We start from the raw sequence: 19,802 nt of genomic DNA on the forward strand, positions 1-19,802 counted from the left end.
AATGGGGGAGCAGGGGCTGTGTGATAGAGGGGACAGGACTCAGTCCTGGGGGAGCACCGGGACTCTGCACATTAGGGGACAGCCGGCTCCACATGTAAGAGCTGGAGGAGAAGTCTGCACTGGTGAGCGGTAATGGGGGAGCAGGGACTGTGTGATAGAGGGGACAGGACTCAGTCCTGGGGGGCACCGGGACTCTGTACATTAGGGTACAGCCGGCTCCACATGTAAGAGCTGGAGGAGAAGTCTGCACTGGTGAGCGGTAATGGGGGAGCAGGGACTGTGTGATAGAGGGGACAGGACTCAGTCCTGGGGGAGCACCGGGACTCTGCACATTAGGGTACAGCCGGCTCCACATGTAAGAGCTGGAGGAGAAGTCTGCACTGGTGAGTGGTAATGGGGGAGCAGGGACTGTGTGATAGAGAGGACAGGACTCAGTCCTGGGGGGCACCGGGACTCTGCACATTAGGGGACAGCCGGCTCCACATGTAAGAGCTGGAGGAGAAGTCTGCACTGGTGAGTGGTAATGGGGGAGCAGGGACTGTGTGATAGAGGGGACATGACTCAGTCCTGGGGAGCACCGGGACTCTGCACATTAGGGTACAGCCGGCTCCACATGTAAGAGCTGGAGGAGAAGTCTGCACTGGTGAGTGGTAATGGGGGAGCAGGGACTGTGTGATAGAGGGGACAGGACTCAGTCCTGGGGGGCACCGGGACTCTGCACATTAGGGTACAGCCGGCTCCACATGTAAGAGCTGGAGGAGAAGTCTGCACTGGTGAGCGGTAATGGGGGAGCAGGGACTGTGTGATAGAGAGGACAGGACTCAGTCCTGGGGGGCACCGGGACTCTGCACATCAGGGTACAGCCGGCTCCACATGTAAGAGCTGGAGGAGAAGTCTGCACTGGTGAGTGGTAATGGGGGAGCAGGGACTGTGTGATAGAGAGGACAGGACTCAGTCCTGGGGGGCACCGGGACTCTGCACATTAGGGGACAGCCGGCTCCACATGTAAGAGCTGGAGGAGAAGTCTGCACTGGTGAGTGGTAATGGGGGAGCAGGGACTGTGTGATAGAGGGGACAGGACTCAGTCCTGGGGGGCACCGGGACTCTGCACATCAGGGTACAGCCGGCTCCACATGTAAGAGCTGGAGGAGAAGTCTGCACTGGTGAGTGGTAATGGGGGAGCAGGGACTGTGTGATAGAGAGGACAGGACTCAGTCCTGGGGGGCACCGGGACTCTGCACATTAGGGTACAGCCGGCTCCACATGTAAGAGCTGGAGGAGAAGTCTGCACTGGTGAGCGGTAATGGGGGAGCAGGGACTGTGTGATAGAGGGGACAGGACTCAGTCCTGGGGGAGCACCGGGACTCTGCACATTAGGGGACAGCCGGCTCCACATGTAAGAGCTGGAGGAGAAGTCTGCACTGGTGAGTGGTAATGGGGGAGCAGGGACTGTGTGATAGAGGGGACAGGACTCAGTCCTGGGGGGGCACCGGGACTCTGCACATTAGGGGACAGCCGGCTCCACATGTAAGAGCTGGAGGAGAAGTCTGCACTGGTGATCGGTAATGGGGGAGCAGGGACTGTGTGATAGAGGGGACAGGACTCAGTCCTGGGGGGGCACCGGGACTCTGCACATTAGGGGACAGCCGGCTCCACATGTAAGAGCTGGAGGAGAAGTCTGCACTGGTGAGTGGTAATGGGGGAGCAGGGACTGTGTGATAGAGGGGACAGGACTCAGTCCTGGGGGGGCACCGGGACTCTGCACATTAGGGTACAGCCGGCTCCACATGTAAGAGCTGGAGGAGAAGTCTGCACTGGTGAGCGGTAATGGGGGAGCAGGGACTGTGTGATAGAGGGGACAGGACTCAGTTCTGGGGGAGCATCGGGACTCTGCACATTAGGGTACAGCCGGCTCCACATGTAAGAGCTGGAGGAGAAGTCTGCACTGGTGAGCGGTAATGGGGGAGCAGGGACTGTGTGATAGAGGGGACAGGACTCAGTCCTGGGGGGCACCGGGACTCTGCACATTAGGGGACAGCCGGCTCCACATGTAAGAGCTGGAGGAGAAGTCTGCACTGGTGAGCGGTAATGGGGGAGCAGGGACTGTGTGATAGAGGGGACAGGACTCAGTCCTGGGGGGCACCGGGACTCTGCACATTAGGGTACAGCCGGCTCCACATGTAAGAGCTGGAGGAGAAGTCTGCACTGGTGAGCGGTAATGGGGGAGCAGGGACTGTGTGATAGAGGTGACAGGACTCAGTCCTGGGGGGCACCGGGACTCTGCACATTAGGGGACAGCCGGCTCCACATGTAAGAGCTGGAGAAGTCTGCACTGGTGAGCGGTAATGGGGGAGCAGGGACTGTGTGATAGAGAGGACAGGACTCAGTTCTGGGGGGCACCGGGACTCTGCACATTAGGGTACAGCCGGCTCCACATGTAAGAGCTGGAGGAGAAGTCTGCACTGGTGAGCGGTAATGGGGAGCAGGGACTGTGTGATAGAGGGGACAGGACTCAGTCCTGGGGGGCACCGGGACTCTGCACATTAGGGTACAGCCGGCTCCACATGTAAGAGCTGGAGAAGTCTGCACTGGTGAGCGGTAATGGGGGAGCAGGGACTGTGTGATAGAGAGGACAGGACTCAGTTCTGGGGGGCACCGGGACTCTGCACATTGGGGTACAGCCGGCTCCACATGTAAGAGCTGGAGGAGAAGTCTGCACTGGTGAGCGGTAATGGGGGAGCAGGGACTGTGTGATAGAGGGGACAGGACTCAGTCCTGGGGGGGCACCGGGACTCTGCACATTAGGGTACAGCTGGCTCCACATGTAAGAGCTGGAGGAGAAGTCTGCACTGGTGAGCGGTAATGGGGGAGCAGGGACTGTGTGATAGAGAGGACAGGACTCAGTTCTGGGGGGCACCGGGACTCTGCACATTGGGGTACAGCCGGCTCCACATGTAAGAGCTGGAGGAGAAGTCTGCACTGGTGAGCGGTAATGGGGGAGCAGGGACTGTGTGATAGAGGGGACAGGACTCAGTCCTGGGGGGGCACCGGGACTCTGCACATTAGGGTACAGCTGGCTCCACATGTAAGAGCTGGAGGAGAAGTCTGAACTGGTGAGCGGTAATGGGGGAGCAGGGACTGTGTGATAGAGGGGACAGGACTCAGACCTGGGGGGCACCGGGACTCTGCACATTAGGGTACAGCCGGCTCCACATGTAAGAGCTGGAGGAGAAGTCTGCACTGGTGAGCGGTAATGGGGGAGCAGGGACTGTGTGATAGAGGGGACAGGACTCAGACCTGGGGGGCACCGGGACTCTGCACATTAGGGTACAGCCGGCTCCACATGTAAGAGCTGGAGGAGAAGTCTGCACTGGTGAGCGGTAATGGGGGAGCAGGGACTGTGTGATAGAGGGACAGGACTCAGACCTGGGGGGCACCGGGACTCTGCACATTAGGGTACAGCCGGCTCCACATGTAAGAGCTGGAGGAGAAGTCTGCACTGGTGAGCGGTAATGGGGGAGCAGGGACTGTGTGATAGAGGGGACAGGACTCAGACCTGGAGGGCACCGGGACTCTGCACATTAGGGTACAGCCGGCTCCACATGTAAGAGCTGGAGGAGAAGTCTGCACTGGTGAGCGGTAATGGGGGAGCAGGGACTGTGTGATAGAGGGGACAGGACTCAGTTCTGGGGGGGCACCGGGACTCTGCACATTAGGGTACAGCCGTCTCCACATGTAAGAGCTGGAGGAGAAGTCTGCACTGGTGAGCGGTAATGGGGGAGCAGGGACTGTGTGATAGAGGGGACAGGACTCAGACCTGGGGGGCACCGGGACTCTGCACATTAGGGTACAGCCGGCTCCACATGTAAGAGCTGGAGGAGAAGTCTGCACTGGTGAGCGGTAATGGGGGAGCAGGGACTGTGTGATAGAGGGGACAGGACTCAGACCTGGGGGGCACCGGGACTCTGCACATTAGGGGACAGCCGGCTCCACATGTAAGAGCTGGAGGAGAAGTCTGCACTGGTGAGCGGTAATGGGGGAGCAGGGACTGTGTGATAGAGGGGACAGGACTCAGACCTGGAGGGCACCGGGACTCTGCACATTAGGGTACAGCCGGCTCCACATGTAAGAGCTGGAGGAGAAGTCTGCACTGGTGAGCGGTAATGGGGGAGCAGGGACTGTGTGATAGAGGGGACAGGACTCAGACCTGGGGGGCACCGGGACTCTGCACATTAGGGTACAGCCGGCTCCACATGTAAGAGCTGGAGGAGAAGTCTGCACTGGTGAGCGGTAATGGGGGAGCAGGGACTGTGTGATAGAGGGGACAGGACTCAGTCCTGGAGGGCACCGGGACTCTGCACATTAGGGTACAGCCGGCTCCACATGTAAGAGCTGGAGGAGAAGTCTGCACTGGTGAGCGGTAATGGGGGAGCAGGGACTGTGTGATAGAGGGGACAGGACTCAGACCTGGGGGGCACCGGGACTCTGCACATTAGGGGACAGCCGGCTCCACATGTAAGAGCTGGAGGAGAAGTCTGCACTGGTGAGCGGTAATGGGGGAGCAGGGACTGTGTGATAGAGGGGACAGGACTCAGTCCTGGGGGGCATCGGGACTCTGCACATTAGGGTACAGCCGGCTCCACATGTAAGAGCTGGAGGAGAAGTCTGCACTGGTGAGTGGTAATGGGGGAGCAGGGACTGTGTGATAGAGGGGACAGGACTCAGACCTGGGGGGCACCGGGACTCTGCACATTAGGGTACAGCCGGCTCCACATGTAAGAGCTGGAGGAGAAGTCTACACTGGTGAGCGGTAATGGGGGAGCAGGGACTGTGTGATAGAGGGGACAGGACTCAGTCCTGGAGGGCACCGGGACTCTGCACATTAGGGTACAGCCGGCTCCACATGTAAGAGCTGGAGGAGAAGTCTGCACTGGTGAGCGGTAATGGGGGAGCAGGGACTGTGTGATAGAGGGGACAGGACTCAGACCTGGGGGGCACCGGGACTCTGCACATTAGGGTACAGCCGGCTCCACATGTAAGAGCTGGAGGAGAAGTCTGCACTGGTGAGCGGTAATGGGGGAGCAGGGACTGTGTGATAGAGGGGACAGGACTCAGTCCTGGGGGGCACCGGGACTCTGCACATTAGGGTACAGCCGGCTCCACATGTAAGAGCTGGAGGAGAAGTCTGCACTGATGAGCGGTAATGGGGGAGCAGGGACTGTGTGATAGAGGGGACAGGACTCAGTCCTGGGGGGCACCGGGACTCTGCACATTAGGGTACAGCCGGCTCCACATGTAAGAGCTGGAGGAGAAGTCTGCACTGGTGAGCGGTAATGGGGGAGCAGGGACTGTGTGATAGAGGGGACAGGACTCAGTCCTGGGGGGCACCGGGACTCTGCACATTAGGGTACAGCCGGCTCCACATTTAAGAGCTGGAGAAGAAGTCTGCACTGGTGAATGGTAATGGGGGAGCAGCGACTGTGTGATAGAGGGGACAGGACTCAGTCCTGGGGGAGCACCGGGACTCTGCACATTAGGGTACAGCCGGCTCCACATGTAAGAGCTGGAGGAGAAGTCTGCACTGGTGAGCGGTAATGGAGGAGCAGGGACTGTGTGATAGAGGGGACAGGACTCAGTCCTGGGGGAGCATCTGGACTCTGCACATTAGGGTACAGCCGGCTCCACATGTAAGAGCTGGAGAAGAAGTCTGCACTGGTGAGCGGTAATGGGGGAGCAGGGACTGTGTGATAGAGGGGACAGGACTCAGTCCTGGGGGAGCACCGGGACTCTGCACATTAGGGTACAGCCGGCTCCACATGTAAGAGCTGGAGGAGAAGTCTGCACTGGTGAATGGTAATGGGGGAGCAGGGACTGTGTGATAGAGGGGACAGGACTCAGTCCTGGGGACACCGGGACTCTGCACATTAGGGTACAGCCGGCTCCACATGTAAGAGCTGGAGGAGAAGTCTGCACTGGTGAGCGGTAATGGGGGAGCAGGGACTGTGTGATAGAGGGGACAGGACTCAGTCCTGGGGGGCACCGGGACTCTGCACATTAGGGTACAGCCGGCTCCACATGTAAGAGCTGGAGGAGAAGTCTGCACTGGTGAGCGGTAATGGGGAACAGGGACTGTGTGATAGAGGGGACAGTACTCAGTCCTGGGGGGCACCGGGACTCTGCACATTAGGGTACAGCCGGCTCCACATGTAAGAGCTGGAGGAGAAGTCTGCACTGGTGAGCGGTAATGGGGGAGCAGGGACTGTGTGATAGAGGGGACAGGACTCAGTCCTGGGGAAACCGGGACTCTGCACATTAGGGTACAGCCGGCTCCACATGTAAGAGCTGGAGGAGAAGTCTGCACTGGTGAGCGGTAATGGCGGAGCAGGGACTGTGTGATAGAGGGGACAGGACTCAGTCCTGGGGGGCACCGGGACTCTGCACATTAGGGTACAGCCGGCTCCACATGTAAGAGCTGGAGGAGAAGTCTGCACTGGTGAGCGGTAATGGGGGTGCAGGGACTGTGTGATAGAGGGGACAGGACTCAGTCCTGGGGGGGCACCGGGACGCTGCACATTAGGGTGCAGCCGACTCCACATGTAAGAGCTGGAGGAGAAGTCTGCACTGGTGAGTGGTAATGGGGGAGCAGGGACTGTGTGATAGAGGGGACAGGACTCAGTCCTGGGGGGCACCGGGACTCTGCACATTAGGGTACAGCCGGCTCCACATGTAAGAGCTGGAGGAGAAGTCTGCACTGGTGAGCGGTAATGGGGGAGCAGAGACTGTGTGATAGAGGGGACAGGACTCAGTCCTGGGGGGCACCGGGACTCTGCACATTAGGGTACAGCCGGCTCCACATGTAAGAGCTGGAGGAGAAGTCTGCACTGGTGAGCGGTAATGGGGGAGCAGGGACTGTGTGATAGAGGGGACAGGACTCAGTCCTGGGGGAGCACCGGGACTCTGCACATTAGGGTACAGCCGGCTCCACATGTAAGAGCTGGAGGAGAAGTCTGCACTGGTGAGCGGTAATGGGGGAGCAGAGACTGTGTGATAGAGGGGACAGGACTCAGTCCTGGGGGGCACCGGGGCTCTGCACATTAGGGTACAGCCGGCTCCACATGTAAGAGCTGGAGGAGAAGTCTGCACTGGTGAGCGGTAATGGGGGAGCAGGGACTGTGTGATAGAGGGGACAGGACTCAGTCCTTGGGGGAGCACCAGGGCTCTGCACATTAGGGTACAGCCGGCTCCACATGTAAGAGCTGGAGGAGAAGTCTGCACTGGTGAGCGGTAATGGGGGAGCAGGGACTGTGTGATAGAGGGGACAGGACTCAGTCCTGGAGGGGCACCGGGACTCTGCACATTAGGGTACAGCCGGCTCCACATGTAAGAGCTGGAGGAGAAGTCTGCACTGGTGAGCGGTAATTGGGGAGCAGGGGCTGTGTGATAGAGGAGACAGGACTCAGTCCTGGGGGAGCACCGGGACTCTGCACATTAGGGGACAGCCGGCTCCACATGTAAGAGCTGGAGGAGAAGTCTGCACTGGTGAGTGGTAATGGGGGAGCAGGGACTGTGTGATAGAGGGGACAGGACTCAGTCCTGGGGAGCACCGGGACTCTGCACATTAGGGTACAGCCGGCTCCACATGTAAGAGCTGGAGGAGAAGTCTGCACTGGTGAGCAGTAATGGGGGAGCAGGGACTGTGTGATAGAGGGGACAGGACTCAGTCCTGGGGGGAGCACCAGGGCTCTGCACATTAGGGTACAGCCGGCTCCACATGTAAGAGCTGGAGAAGTCTGCACTGGTGAGCGGTAATGGGGAAGTAGGGACTGTGTGATAGAGGGGACAGGACTCAGTCTTGGGGGGGCACCGGGACTCTGCACATTAGGGTACAGCCGGCTCCACATGTAAGAGATGGAGAAGTCTGCACTGGTGAGCGGTAATGGGGGAGCAGGGACTATGTGATAGAGGGGACAGGACTCAGTCCTGGGGAGCACCGGGACTCTGCACATTAGGGTACAGCCGGCTCCACATGTAAGAGCTGGAGGAGAAGTCTGCACTGGTGAGCGGTAATGGGGGAGCAGGGACTGTGTGATAGCGGGGACAGGACTCAGTCTTGGGGGGGCAGCGGGACTCTGCACATTAGGGTACAGCCGGCTCCACATGTAAGCGCTGGAGGAGAAGTCTGCACTGTTGAGCGGTAATGGGGGAGCAGGGACTGTGTGATAGAGGGGACAGGACTCAGTCCTGGGGGGCACCGGGACTCTGCACATTAGGGTACAGCCGACTCCACATGTAAGAGCTGGAGGTGAAGTCTGCACTGGTGAATGGTAATGGGGGAGCAGGGACTGTGTGATAGAGGGGACAGGACTCAGTCCTGGGGGAGCACCGGGACTCTGCACATTGGGGTACAGCCGGCTCCACATGTAAGAGCTGGAGGAGAAGTGTGCACTGGTGAGCAGTAATGGGGGAGCAGGGACTGTGTGATAGAGGGGACAGGACTCTGTCCTGGGGGGCACCGGGACTCTGCACATTAGGGTACAGCCGGCTCCACATGTAAGAGCTGGAGGAGAAGTCTGCACTGGTGACCGGTAATGGGGGAGCAGGGACTGTGTGATAGAGGGGACAGGACTCAGTCCTGGGGGGCACCGGGACTCTGCACATTAGGGTACAGCCGGCTCCACATGTAAGAGCTGGAGGAGAAGTCTGCACTGGTGAGCGGTAATGGGGGAGCAGGGACTGTGTGATAGAGGGGACAGGACTCAGTCCTGGGGGGCACCGGGACTCTGCACATTAGGGGACAGCCGGCTCCACATGTAAGAGCTGGAGGAGAAGTCTGCACTGGTGAGCGGTAATGGGGGAGCAGGGACTGTGTGATAGAGGGGACAGGACTCAGTCCTGGGGGCACCGGGACTCTGCACATTAGGGTACAGCCGGCTCCACATGTAAGAGCTGGAGGAGAAGTCTGCACTGGTGAGCGGTAATGGGGGAGCAGGGACTGTGTGATAGAGGGGACAGGACTCAGTCCTGGGGGAGCAACGGGACTCTGCACATTAGGGGACAGCCGGCTCCACATGTAAGAGCTGGAGGAGAAGTCTGCACTGGTGAGTGGTAATGGGGGAGTAGGGACTGTGTGATAGAGGAGACAGGACTCAGTCCTGGGGGAGCAACGGGACTCTGCACATTAGGGGACAGCCGACTCCACATGTAAGAGCTGGAGGAGAAGTCTGCACTGGTGAGCGGTAATGGGGGAGCAGGGACTGTGTGATAGAGGGGACAGGACTCAGTCCTGGGGGGCACCGGGACTCTGCACATTAGGGTACAGCCGGCTCCACATGTAAGAGCTGGAGGAGAAGTCTGCACTGGTGAGCGGTAATGGGGGAGCAGGGACTGTGTGATAGAGGGGACAGGACTCAGTCCTGGGGGGCACCGGGACTCTGCACATTAGGGGACAGCCGGCTCCACATGTAAGAGCTGGAGGAGAAGTCTGCACTGGTGAGCGGTAATGGGGGAGCAGGGACTGTGTGATAGAGGGGACAGGACTCAGTCCTGGGGGCACCGGGACTCTGCACATTAGGGTACAGCCGGCTCCACATGTAAGAGCTGGAGGAGAAGTCTGCACTGGTGAGCGGTAATGGGGGAGCAGGGACTGTGTGATAGAGGGGACAGGACTCAGTCCTGGGGGAGCAACGGGACTCTGCACATTAGGGGACAGCCGGCTCCACATGTAAGAGCTGGAGGAGAAGTCTGCACTGGTGAGTGGTAATGGGGGAGTAGGGACTGTGTGATAGAGGAGACAGGACTCAGTCCTGGGGGAGCAACGGGACTCTGCACATTAGGGGACAGCCGGCTCCACATGTAAGAGCTGGAGGAGAAGGCTGCACTGGTGAGCGGTAATGGGGGAGCAGGGACTGTGTGATAGAGGGGACAGGACTCAGTCCTGGGGGGCACCGGGACTCTGCACATTAGGGTACAGCCGGCTCCACATGTAAGAGCTGGAGGAGAAGTCTGCACTGGTGAGCGGTAATGGGGGAGCAGGGACTGTGTGATAGAGGGGACAGGACTCAGTCCTGGGGGGGCACCGGGACTCTGCACATTAGGGTACAGCCGGCTCCACATGTAAGAGCTGGAGGAGAAGTCTGCACTGGTGAGCGGTAATGGAGGAGCAGGGACTGTGTGATAGAGGGGACAGGACTCAGTCCTGGGGAGCACCGGGACTCTGCACATTAGGGTACAGCCGGCCCCACATGTAAGAGCTGGAGGAGAAGTCTGCACTGGTGAGCGGTAATGGGGGAGCAGGGACTGTGTGATGGAGGGGACAGGACTCAGTCCTGGGGGAGCACCGGGACTCTGCACATTAGGGTACAGCCGGCTCCACATGTAAGAGCTGGAGGAGAAGTCTGCACTGGTGAGCGGTAATGGGGGAGCAGGGAATGTGTGATAGAGGGGACAGGACTCAGTCCTGGGGGGCACCGGGACTCTGCACTTTAGGGTACAGCCGGCTCCACATGTAAGAGCCGGAGGAGAAGTCTGCACTGGTGAGCGGTAATGGGGGAGCAGGGACTGTGTGATAGAGGAGACAGGACTCAGTCCTGGGGGAGCACCGGGACTCTGCACATTAGGGGACAGCCGGCTCCACATGTAAGAGCTGGAGGAGAAGTCTGCACTGGTGAGTGGTAATGGGGGAGTAGGGACTGTGTGATAGAGGAGACAGGACTCAGTCCTGGGGGAGCAACGGGACTCTGCACATTAGGGGACAGCCGGCTCCACATGTAAGAGCTGGAGGAGAAGTCTGCACTGGTGAGCGGTAATGGGGGAGCAGGGACTGTGTGATAGAGGGGACAGGACTCAGTCCTGGGGGGCACCGGGACTCTGCACATTAGGGTACAGCCGGCTCCACATGTAAGAGCTGGAGGAGAAGTCTGCACTGGTGAGCGGTAATGGGGGAGCAGGGACTGTGTGATAGAGGGGACAGGACTCAGTCCTGGGGGGCACCGGGACTCTGCACATTAGGGGACAGCCGGCTCCACATGTAAGAGCTGGAGGAGAAGTCTGCACTGGTGAGCGGTAATGGGGGAGCAGGGACTGTGTGATAGAGGGGACAGGACTCAGTCCTGGGGGCACCGGGACTCTGCACATTAGGGTACAGCCGGCTCCACATGTAAGAGCTGGAGGAGAAGTCTGCACTGGTGAGCGGTAATGGGGGAGCAGGGACTGTGTGATAGAGGGGACAGGACTCAGTCCTGGGGGAGCAACGGGACTCTGCACATTAGGGGACAGCCGGCTCCACATGTAAGAGCTGGAGGAGAAGTCTGCACTGGTGAGTGGTAATGGGGGAGTAGGGACTGTGTGATAGAGGAGACAGGACTCAGTCCTGGGGGAGCAACGGGACTCTGCACATTAGGGGACAGCCGACTCCACATGTAAGAGCTGGAGGAGAAGTCTGCACTGGTGAGCGGTAATGGGGAGCAGGGGCTGTGTGATAGAGGGGACAGGACTCAGTCCTGGGGGGCACCGGGACTCTGCACATTAGGGTACAGCCGGCTCCACATGTAAGAGCTGGAGGAGAAGTCTGCACTGGTGAGCGGTAATGGGGGAGCAGGGACTGTGTGATAGAGGGGACAGGACTCAGTCCTGGGGGGCACCGGGACTCTGCACATTAGGGTACAGCCGGCTCCACATGTAAGAGCTGGAGGAGAAGTCTGCACTGGTGAGCGGTAATGGGGGAGCAGGGACTGTGTGATAGAGGGGACAGGACTCAGTCCTGGGGGGGCACCGGGACTCTGCACATTAGGGTACAGCCGGCTCCACATGTAAGAGCTGGAGGAGAAGTCTGCACTGGTGAGCGGTAATGGAGGAGCAGGGACTGTGTGATAGAGGGGACAGGACTCAGTCCTGGGGAGCACCGGGACTCTGCACATTAGGGTACAGCTGGCCCCACATGTAAGAGCTGGAGGAGAAGTCTGCACTGGTGAGCGGTAATGGGGGAGCAGGGACTGTGTGATGGAGGGGACAGGACTCAGTCCTGGGGGAGCACCGGGACTCTGCACATTAGGGTACAGCCGGCTCCACATGTAAGAGCTGGAGGAGAAGTCTGCACTGGTGAGCGGTAATGGGGGAGCAGGGAATGTGTGATAGAGGGGACAGGACTCAGTCCTGGGGGGCACCGGGACTCTGCACTTTAGGGTACAGCCGGCTCCACATGTAAGAGCCGGAGGAGAAGTCTGCACTGGTGAGCGGTAATGGGGGAGCAGGGACTGTGTGATAGAGGGGACAGGACTCAGTCCTGGGGGGCACCGGGACTCTGCACTTTAGGGTACAGCCGACTCCACATGTAAGAGCTGGAGGAGAAGTCTGCACTGGTGAGCGGTAATGGGGGAGCAGGGACTGTGTGATAGAGGGGACAGGACTCAGTCCTGGGGGGCACCGGGACTCTGCACTTTAGGGTACAGCCGGCTCCACATGTAAGAGCTGGAGGAGAAGTCTGCACTGGTGAGCGGTAATGGGGGGAGCAGGGACTGTGTGATAGAGGGGACAGGACTCAGTCCTGGGGGACACCGGGACTCTGCACATTAGGGTACAGCCGGCTCCACATGTAAGAGCTGGAGGAGAAGTCTGCACTGGTGAGCGGTAATGGGGGAGCAGGGACTGTGTGATAGAGGGGACAGGACTCAGTCCTGGGGGGCACCGGGACTCTGCACTTTAGGGTACAGCCGGCTCCACATGTAAGAGCTGGAGGAGAAGTCTGCACTGGTGAGCGGTAATGGGGGGAGCAGGGACTGTGTGATAGAGGGGACAGGACTCAGTCCTGGGGGACACCGGGACTCTGCACATTAGGGTACAGCCGGCTCCACATGTAAGAGCTGGAGGAGAAGTCTGCACTGGTGAGCGGTAATGGGGGGAGCAGGGACTGTGTGATAGAGGGGACAGGACTCAGTCCTGGGGGACACCGGGACTCTGCACATTAGGGTACAGCCGGCTCCACATGTAAGAGCTGGAGGAGAAGTCTGCACTGGTGAGCGGTAATGGGGGAGCAGGGACTGTGTGATAGAGGGGACAGGACTCAGTCCTGGGGGGGCACCGGGACTCTGCACATTAGGGTACAGCCGGCTCCACATGTAAGAGCTGGAGGAGAAGTCTGCACTGGTGAGCGGTAATGGGGGAGCAGGGACTGTGTGATAGAGGGGACAGGACTCAGTCCTGGGGGGCACCGGGACTCTGCACTTTAGGGTACAGCCGGCTCCACATGTAAGAGCTGGAGGAGAAGTCTGCACTGGTGAGCGGTAATGGGGGGAGCAGGAACTGTGTGATAGAGGGGACAGGACTCAGTCCTGGGGGACACCGGGACTCTGCACATTAGGGTACAGCCGGCTCCACATGTAAGAGCTGGAGGAGAAGTCTGCACTGGTGAGCGGTAATGGGGGAGCAGGGACTGTGTGATAGAGGGGACAGGACTCAGTCCTGGGGGGCACCGGGACTCTGCACATTAGGGGACAGCCGGCTCCACATGTAAGAGCTGGAGGAGAAGTCTGCACTGGTGAGTGGTAATGGGGGAGCAGGGACTGTGTGATAGAGGGGACAGGACTCAGTCCTGGGGGGCACCGGGACTCTGCACATTAGGGGACAGCCGGCTCCACATGTAAGAGCTGGAGGAGAAGTCTGCACTGGTGAGCGGTAATGGGGGAGCAGGGACTGTGTGATAGAGGTGACAGGACTCAGTCCTGGGGGGAGCACCAGGGCTCTGCACATTAGGGTACAGCCGGCTCCACATGTAAGAGCTGGAGGAGAAGTCTGCACTGGTGAGCGGTAATGGGGGAGCAGGGACTGTGTGATAGAGGGGACAGGACTCAGTCCTGGAGGGGCACCGGGACTCTGCACATTAGGGTACAGCCGGCTCCACATGTAAGAGCTGGAGGAGAAGTCTGCACTGGTGAGCGGTAATTGGGGAGCAGGGGCTGTGTGATAGAGGAGACAGGACTCAGTCCTGGGGGAGCACCGGGACTCTGCACATTAGGGGACAGCCGGCTCCACATGTAAGAGCTGGAGGAGAAGTCTGCACTGGTGAGTGGTAATGGGGGAGCAGGGACTGTGTGATAGAGGGGACAGGACTCAGTCCTGGGGGGAGCACCAGGGCTCTGCACATTAGGGTACAGCCGGCTCCACATGTAAGAGCTGGAGGAGAAGTCTGCACTGGTGAGCGGTAATGGGGGAGCAGGGACTGTGTGATAGAGGGGACAGGACTCAGTCTTGGGGGGGCACCAGGACTCTGCACATTAGGGTACAGCCGGCTCCACATGTAAGAGATGGAGAAGTCTGCACTGGTGAGCGGTAATGGGGGAGCAGGGACTGTGTGATAGAGGGGACAGGACTCAGTCCTGGGGAGCACCGGGACTCTGCACATTAGGGTACAGCCGGCTCCACATGTAAGAGCTGGAGGAGAAGTCTGCACTGGTGAGCGGTAATGGGGGAGCAGGGACTGTGTGATAGCGGGGACAGGACTCAGTCTTGGGGGGGCAGCGGGACTCTGCACATTAGGGTACAGCCGGCTCCACATGTTAGCGCTGGAGGAGAAGTCTGCACTGTTGAGCGGTAATGGGGGAGCAGGGACTGTGTGATAGAGGGGACAGGACTCAGTCCTGGGGGGCACCGGGACTCTGCACATTAGGGTACAGCCGACTCCACATGTAAGAGCTGGAGGTGAAGTCTGTACTGGTGAATGGTAATGGGGGAGCAGGGACTGTGTGATAGAGGGGACAGGACTCAGTCCTGGGGGAGCACCGGGACTCTGCACATTGGGGTACAGCCGGCTCCACATGTAAGAGCTGGAGGAGAAGTGTGCACTGGTGAGCAGTAATGGGGGAGCAGGGACTGTGTGATAGAGGGGACAGGACTCTGTCCTGGGGGGCAGCGGGACTCTGCACATTAGGGTACAGCCGGCTCCACATGTAAGAGCTGGAGAAGTTTGCACTGGTGAGCGGTAATGGGGGAGCAGGGACTGTGTGATAGAGGGGACAGGACTCAGTCATGGGGGGCACCTGGACTCTGCACATTAGGGTACAGCCGGCTCCACATGTAAGAGCTGGAGGAGAAGTCTGCACTGGTGAGCGGTAATGGGGGAGCAGGGACTGTGTGATAGAGGGGACAGGACTCAGTCATGGGGGGCACCTGGACTCTGCACATTAGGGTACAGCCGGCTCCACATGTAAGAGCTGGAGGAGGAGTCTGCACTGGTGAGCGGTAATGGGGGAGCAGGGACTGTATGATAGAGGGGACAGGACTCAGTCCTGGGGGGCACCGGGACTCTGCACATTAGGGTACAGCCGGCTCCACATGTAAGAGCTGGAGGAGAAGTCTGCACTGGTGAGAGGTAATGGGGGAGCAGGGACTGTGTGATAGAGGGGACAGGACTCAGTCCTGGGGGGCACCGGGACTCTGCACATTAGGGTACAGCCGGCTCCACATGTAAGAGCTGGAGGAGAAGTCTGCACTGGTGAGAGGTAATGGGGGAGCAGGGACTGTGTGATAGAGGGGACAGTACTCAGTCCTGGGGGGCATCGGGACTCTGCACATTAGGGGACAGCCGGCTCCACATGTAAGAGCTGGAGGAGAAGTTTGCACTGGTGAGCGGTAATGGGGGAGCAGGGACTGTGTGATAGAGGGGACAGGACTCAGTCCTGGGGGGCACCGGGACTCTGCACATTAGGGTACAGCCGGCTCCACAAGTAAGAGCTGGAGGAGAAGTCTGCACTGTTGAGCGGTAATGGGGGAGCAGGGACTGTGTGATAGAGGGGATAGGACTCAGTCCTGGGGGGCACCGGGACTCTGCACATTAGGGTACAGCCGGCTCCACATGTAAGAGCTGGAGGAGAAGTCTGCACTGGTGAGCGGTAATGGGGGAGCAGGGACTGTGTGATAGAGGGGACAGGACTCAGTCCTGGGGGCACCGGGACTCTGCACATTAGGGGACAGCCGGCTCCACATGTAAGAGCTGGAGGAGAAGTCTGCACTGGTGAGCGGTAATGGGGGAGCAGGGACTGTGTGATAGAGGGGACAGGACTCAGTCCTGGGGGAGCAACGGGACTCTGCACATTAGGGGACAGCCGGCTCCACATGTAAGAGCTGGAGGAGAAGTCTGCACTGGTGAGTGGTAATGGGGGAGTAGGGACTGTGTGATAGAGGAGACAGGACTCAGTCCTGGGGGAGCAACGGGACTCTGCACATTAGGGGACAGCCGACTCCACATGTAAGAGCTGGAGGAGAAGTCTGCACTGGTGAGTGGTAATGGGGGAGCAGTGACTGTGTGATAGAGGGGACAGGACTCAGTCCTGGGGGAGCAACGGGACTCTGCACATTAGGGTACAGCCGGCCCCACATGTAAGAGCTGGAGGAGAAGTCTGCACTGGTGAGCGGTAATGGGGGAGCAGGGACTGTGTGATAGAGGGGACAGGACTCAGTCCTGGGGGAGCAACGGGACTCTGCACATTAGGGGACAGCCGGCTCCACATGTAAGAGCTGGAGGAGAAGTCTGCACTGGTGAGCGGTAATGGGGGAGCAGGGACTGTGTGATACAGGGGACAGTACTCAGTCCTGGGGGGCACCGGGACTCTGCACATTAGGGGACAGCCGGCTCCACATGTAAGAGCTGGAGGAGAAATCTGCACTGGTGAGCGGTAATGGAGGAGCAGGGACTGTGTGATAGAGGGGACAGGACTCAGTCCTGGGGGCACCGGGACTCTGCACATTAGGGTACAGCCGGCTCCACATGTAAGAGCTGGAGGAGAAGTCTGCACTGGTGAGCGGTAATGGGGGAGCAGGGACTGTGTGATAGAGGGGACAGTACTCAGTCCTGGGGAGCACCGGGACTCTGCACATTAGGGTACAGCCGGCTCCACATGTAAGAGCTGGAGGAGAAGTCTGCACTGGTGAGAGGTAATGGGGGAGCAGGGACTGTGTGATAGAGGGGACAGGACTCAGTCCTGGGGGGCACCGGGACTCTGCACATTAGGGTACAGCCGGCTCCACATGTAAGAGCTGGAGGAGAAGTCTGCACTGGTGAGCAGTAATGGGGGAGCAGGGACTGTGTGATAAAGGGGACAGTACTCAGTCCTGGGGGGCATCGGGACTCTGCACATTAGGGGACAGCCGGCTCCACATGTAAGAGCTGGAGGAGAAGTCTGCACTGGTGACCGGTAATGGGGGAGCAGGGACTGTGTGATAAAGGGGACAGTACTCAGTCCTGGGGGGCACCGGGACTCTGCACATTAGGGTACAGCCGGCTCCACATGTAAGAGCTGGAGGAGAAGTCTGCACTGGTGAGCAGTAATGGGGGAGCAGGGACTGTGTGATAAAGGGGACAGTACTCAGTCCTGGGGGGCACCGGGACTCTGCACATTAGGGTACAGCCGGCTCCACATGTAAGAGCTTGAGGAGAAGTTTGCACTGGTGAGCGGTAATGGGGGAGCAGGGACTGTGTGATAGAGGGGACAGGACTCAGTCCTGGGGGGCATCCGGACTCTGCACATTAGGGGACAGCCGGCTCCACATGTAAGAGCTGGAGGAGAAGTCTGCACTGGTGACCGGTAATGGGGGAGCAGGGACTGTGTGATAGAGGGGACAGGACTCAGTCCTGGGGGGCACCGGGACTCTGCACATTAGGGTACAGCCGGCTCCACAAGTAAGAGCTGGAGGAGAAGTCTGCACTGTTGAGCGGTAATGGGGGAGCAGGGACTGTGTGATAGAGGGGATAGGACTCAGTCCTGGGGGGCACCGGGACTCTGCACATTAGGGTACAGCCGGCTCCACATGTAAGAGCTGGAGGAGAAGTCTGCACTGGTGAGCGGTAATGGGGGAGCAGGGACTGTGTGATAGAGGGGACAGGACTCAGTCCTGGGGAGCACCGGGACTCTGCACATTAGGGGACAGCCGGCTCCACATGTAAGAGCTGGAGGAGAAGCCTGCACTGGTGAGCGGTAATGGGGGTGCAGGGACTGTGTGATAGAGGGGACAGGACTCAGTCCTGGGGGGCACCGGGACTCTGCACATTAGGGTACAGCCGGCTCCACATGTAAGAGCTGGAGGAGAAGTCTGCACTGGTGAGCGGTAATGGGGGAGCAGGGACTGTGTGATAGCGGGGACAGGACTCAGTCTTGGGGGGGCAGCGGGACTCTGCACATTAGGGGACAGCCGGCTCCACATGTAAGAGCTGGAGGAGAAGTCTGCACTGGTGAGCGGTAATGGGGGAGCAGGGACTGTGTGATAAAGGGGACAGGACTCAGTCCTGGGGGGCATCGGGACTCTGCACATTAGGGTACAGCCGGCTCCACATGTAAGAGCTGGAGAAGCTTGCACTGGTGAGCGGTAATGGGGGAGCAGGGACTGTGTGATAGAGGGGACAGGACTCAGTCCTGGGGAGCACCGGGACTCTGCACATTAGGGGACAGCCGGCTCCACATGTAAGAGCTGGAGGAGAAGCCTGCACTGGTGAGCGGTAATGGGGGAGCAGGGACTGTGTGATAGCGGGGACAGGACTCAGTCTTGGGGGGGCAGCGGGACTCTGCACATTAGGGGACAGCCGGCTCCACATGTAAGAGCTGGAGGAGAAGTCTGCACTGGTGAGCGGTAATGGGGGAGCAGGGACTGTGTGATAAAGGGGACAGGACTCAATCCTGGGGGGCACCGGGACTCTGCACATTAGGGTACAGCCGGCTCCACATGTAAGCGCTGGAGGAGAAGTCTGCACTGGTGAGCGGTAATGGGGGAGCAGGGACTGTGTGATGGAGGGGACAGGACTCAGTCCTGGGGAGCACCGGGACTCTGCACATTAGGGGACAGCCGGCTCCACATGTAAGAGCTGGAGGAGAAGCCTGCACTGGTGAGCGGTAATGGGGGTGCAGGGACTGTGTGATAGAGGGGACAGGACTCAGTCCTGGGGGGCACCGGGACTCTGCACATTAGGGTACAGCCGGCTCCACATGTAAGAGCTGGAGGAGAAGTCTGCACTGGTGAGCGGTAATGGGGGAGCAGGGACTGTGTGATAGCGGGGACAGGACTCAGTCTTGGGGGGGCAGCGGGACTCTGCACATTAGGGGACAGGGACTCTGCACATTAGGGGACAGCCGGCTCCACATGTAAGAGCTGGAGGAGAAGTCTGCACTGGTGAGCGGTAATGGGGGAGCAGGGACTGTGTGATAAAGGGGACAGGACTCAATCCTGGGGGGCACCGGGACTCTGCACATTAGGGTACAGCCGGCTCCACATGTAAGCGCTGGAGGAGAAGTCTGCACTGGTGAGCGGTAATGGGGGAGCAGGGACTGTGTTATAGAGGGGACAGGACTCAGTCCTGGGGGAGCAGCGGGACTCTGCACATTAGGGTACAGCCGGCTCCACATGTAAGAGCTGGAGGAGAAGTCTGCACTGGTGAGCGGTAATGGGGGAGCAGGGACTGTGTGATAGAGGAGACAGGACTCAGTCCTGGGGGAGCACCGGGACTCTGCACATTAGGGGACAGCCGATTCCACGTGTAAGAGCTGGAGGAGAAGTCTGCACTGGTGAGCGGTAATGGGGGAGCAGGGACTGTGTGATAGAGGGGACAGGACTCAGTCCTGGGGGGCACCGGGACTCTGCACATTAGTGTACAGCCGGCTCCACATGTAAGAGCTGGAGGTGAAGTCTGCACTGGTGAATGGTAATGGGGGAGCAGGGACTATGTGATAGAGGGGACAGGACTCAGTCCTGGGGGAGCACCGGGACTCTTCACATTAGGGTACAGCCGGCTCCACAAGTAAGAGCTGGAGGAGAAGTCTGCACTG

General features: G+C 59.3%; 1 protein-coding gene across 4 annotated transcripts in view; it reads left to right on the top strand.

The window, feature by feature from the left end:
- LOC141073443 (uncharacterized) overlaps positions 1-19,802 on the top strand; it is a 94,251-nt gene that overhangs the window by 114 nt on the left and 74,335 nt on the right. Inside the window, exon 1 of one of the 4 annotated variants that reach the window (XM_073560676.1) lies at positions 1-19,802. This exon is cut by the window's right edge and continues 21,454 nt beyond it. The exons of the other annotated variants lie outside the window; for them this stretch is intronic. The gene's annotated coding sequence lies outside the window, so the exon portion shown is untranslated. 4 annotated transcript variants of the gene reach the window in all.

Source organism: Dendrobates tinctorius, unplaced genomic scaffold (assembly GCF_039654945.1).
Source record: "Dendrobates tinctorius isolate UK_male_01 unplaced genomic scaffold, ASM3965494v1 ptg000014l, whole genome shotgun sequence".
NCBI lineage: Eukaryota > Metazoa > Chordata > Amphibia > Anura > Dendrobatidae > Dendrobates > Dendrobates tinctorius.